A 4,004-nucleotide genomic window follows, 5' to 3' on the forward strand; every position below is an offset into this window, starting at 1 on the left:
TCTATAATAAAAGTGAAATTGTTAAGTATGACACTTTCATGAGTTATGTGAGTCATTCTAGCTAGTCACTGAACCTGAGGGGGACTGTGGAGACCCTTGAATTTATAGTCAGCCTGTCTGAAGTGAGGGTGGCACTAGGTCCCCGCACTTTTGGCTGATAGAAGAAGTCTTGAGCAGACCTGGCAGTCTGGAAGAGTGTGCCCTGAACCTCAAGTCTGGCTGACTCTGAGTAGGGGTGGGAACTTAGATCTGCATCTTAGACAGTACCCCTGGGGTGGGGGTAACTAATTGGAGGTTATTGTAGTTGGTATGGTAAACCGAAAGGTGTCCTTGAATGATGTGGCTCCAGATCAGGTTCCAGGAAGGTTTCAGGGAAGAAGCAGCAGCATTTGGGTGGTAGACTCAACAAATTTAAAAAATGAGAAAGAAGCATGAACAGTATCACAGAATGAGAAGAGCAGATAAATAGTTGTATCAGTTTTCTATTGCTGCTGGAACAATTCCACAAATTCAGTGGCTTAAAACAATACAAACTTATTCTCTTACCATTTTGGAGGTCAGAAGTCTGAAATGGGTCAGCAGGGTGACCTTCAGACTACTCCACATTTCTTGCCTTTTCCAGTTTCTAGAAGTTGTCTGCATTCCTCAATTCATGTTCCCATATCACCCCGACTTCTACTTTCATCATAACATCTTTTTCTGACTCAGATTCTTTTGCTTCCCTCTTAAAAGGACCCTGGTATTACACTGGACTCAGAGTATCCACAATATTCTCCCCATCTCAATTCCTAACTTAATCACATCTGCAAAGTTCCTTTTGCCATGTAAGTTAGCCTACTCATGGGTTCCAAGGATTAGTTCATGGACATTTTGAGGGGATGAAATCATGATTCTGCCTACCCAGCAATCCTGTCTAAGTGGAGGGCAGGGACACATAAATAGAGCAAGAAGATAGCTGAGGGTTCTATTTTACAGAGAACCTAGGTCTACATGGCAGAAGTCGACAGGTATCCAAAGTTATCAGCAAGATAATGGCTTGATTGTTGGTATGACTTCTGAAGCTTGTCCTGGAGTGTACGCTGGATTAAAAGGGTGAACAACCAGAGATTTTTTAGATGGCTTTTGGAATAACCATGTATGAGGTGCTGGAGCCAAAACCTCCAGAAGAAATAAAACAGAGGATATTTGGGAATGGGGCAATTCATGACACTTGGCAACATATTGGACATGTGATTTGAGAGAAAGGCAGAATGAAAGTTTTGAACTAACGAGAGGTAGAAATGACAGTCAACTAAATTTTACATACAGTTTTTTTGGGAGGAAAATAATAAATAATATTTTGAACATGGTGAGCTTGAAATTACATGAAGGATTCTTCAAAGATGGAGTTTCATCTAGCACACACCAAAAACTTGGGAGAGCAAATATCTATGTGAACTTAAATATTTGAATTTCAGGTACAGAGCAGATAGTTGAATATATGGAAAGCATCCCTAAAGGAGAGGACAAAGAAAAGAACCAGGAAAAAAACGTAACAACTTTAGGATTTACAGGTTGTTCATATACTTAGCAAAAAAATATTATTATAGTCCTTACTATAGGCACTTTGCCAGGCACTGGAAAAATAGGAAAAATAAGAACTCAGTCCCTAATTTCACATACCTTAGAGGTCTAGTGGAGATATTGGACAATAAAACAAGAATTACAGCAAAGAGTGGAAGCGTTAAGTTATTAGTGTTTGAGGGTATTAAGGGTGATGTGGCATATGGAGCAGAATCATGAGATCGGGGGTTGGAGGAGGAAGGTGGAGGGAGAGTCGATTTCCTCTGATTAAGCAGAAGAGAGGCAGGAAGTGACACTTTATGAAAAACAAACATGTTCCAAGTCATGCAAGTTTGGAAAAACTTGATAGATTTAGAAAACTCTAATATCCAGTACTCCTGGTGAAAGGAAGTATGCGATTTACTGTCAAGAATGAAAAAGCTGGTGGAGTGAGCCAAATGCTTATTTGCAGCAGAGAAACCTTAGCTATATAGTATATGGCATATATTTGATGCTCAATAAATATTAAATGAATGCATTAAAATTTGCAAAACACTCTTACATACATTATTTTGGTAGACAGATTAATGTCCCCCAACAATGTCCAAGCCTTAATCCCTGGAACCTGTGAATATGTTATGTTACATGACAAGGAGGAATCAGAGTTGCAGACAGAATTAAGGCATAATCAGTTGACTTTACCACAGGAAGATTATCCTGGATTTTGGGGTGAACCTAATGTAATCAAAATGTCTTTAAATGTGGAACAGAGAAGCAAGCAACACAAGAGGTCAGGGTGATCCAGTGTGGGAAAGACTCAACCAACCATTTCTGTCTTTGGAGATGGAAAGAGCCATGAGCCAGTGAATGTGGGAAATCTCTAGAAGTTGAAAAATGTAAGAAAACAGATTCTCCCCTGGAGCCTCCCGAAATGAACACAGTCCTACTGTCATCTTGATTTTAATGCAGTTAGATCTATTTTGGACTATTGACCTCCAGAACTGTAATTTAATAAATTTGTGTTATTTTAAGCCACTAAATTTATGTTAATTTGTTACCATAGCAAGTAGAAAGTAATATAATCATCTTGTTTTATAGACAATGCAAATTAAATTTAAAAGAGGTATTCAAAAACTAAAGAAAAAAGAAAAGATGTAAATCATCAATGTTAGAAATTAAACAGAAGATATCATTATATATCTTCAGCCATTAAAATAAAAATAAGGGATTACTATAAACAACTTTATGTTTATTAATCAGACAACTTGGAAGAAATAAATCTATTACTCAAAAAGTGAAACTAGTGAAATTCAACCAAGATGAATACATAATCTAAATTATTTTATACCATCAAAAGTATTTCTATATTATAATTAAAGAGCTCCAGAAAGGGGCGTCTGGGTGGCTCAGTGGGTTAAGCCTCTGCCTTTGGCTCAGGTCATGATCCCGGGGTCCTGGGATCAAGCCCTGCATTGGGCTCTCTGCTCAGCGGGGAGCCTGGTTCTCCCTCTCTCTCTGCCTGCCTCTCTGCCTATTTGTTATCTCTCTCTGTCTATCAAATAAATAAATAAAAATCTTTAAATAAAAAAAAAGAAGAAGAATTAATATCAGTTTTATGCCATCTCTTCTAGAATATAGAAAAGGGGAGAACAATTTCTCATTCATTTTAGGAGGCTAATATTACTCTCAACCAATAAAACACACACACACACACACACACAAAAGAAAACTACAGAGCAATATCTCTCATAAATTCAGATGCAGAAATTCTTTAAAAGGATTAGCAAATAATACAGCTTGACCAAATGGGATTTATTCCAGGTTTGCAAGACTGGTTTAACATTTGAAAATCAATCAATATAATCCAAGTTAAAGCAGAAAAATCATATTATCATATAAAATGATGCAAAGAAAGCATTTGACAAAATCCAACACTCATTTATGATTACAACAAAACAAAACAAGCAAAAAACCTCTCAGTAAGTTAACAATGAGAAGATCTAACCCAACTTGATAAAGAGCATCTACAAGAAACCTACATTTAACATCAGACGTAGTGGTCAAAACTGAATGTGGAGCATAATGAATAACACAGAGGACACTGGGAGGTGGAGAGGAGAAGTGATTTGGGTGAAATCGGAGAGGGAGACAAACCATGAAAGACTGTGGACTCTGAGAAACAAACTGAGGGTTTTGGAGGGGAGAGGGGTTGGGGGATTGGGTGAGCCGGGTGGTGGGTATTAATGAGTGCACGTATTGTATGGAACACTGGGTGTGGTGCATAAACAATGAATTTTGGAACACTGAAAAATTAAATTAAATTAAATTTTTAAAAAGCAATGCTTTTCCTCTAAGATTAGTAATGAAGCAAGGATATTCACTTTTACTGCTCTTATGCAACTAATGCTGAAATTTCTGGTCACTGCAAAAAAGCAAGAAAAAGAAATAAAAGCAATACAACT

This window comes from Neovison vison, chromosome 11, assembly GCF_020171115.1.
Source record: "Neovison vison isolate M4711 chromosome 11, ASM_NN_V1, whole genome shotgun sequence".
In the NCBI taxonomy this organism is placed as follows: Eukaryota; Metazoa; Chordata; class Mammalia; order Carnivora; family Mustelidae; genus Neogale; species Neogale vison.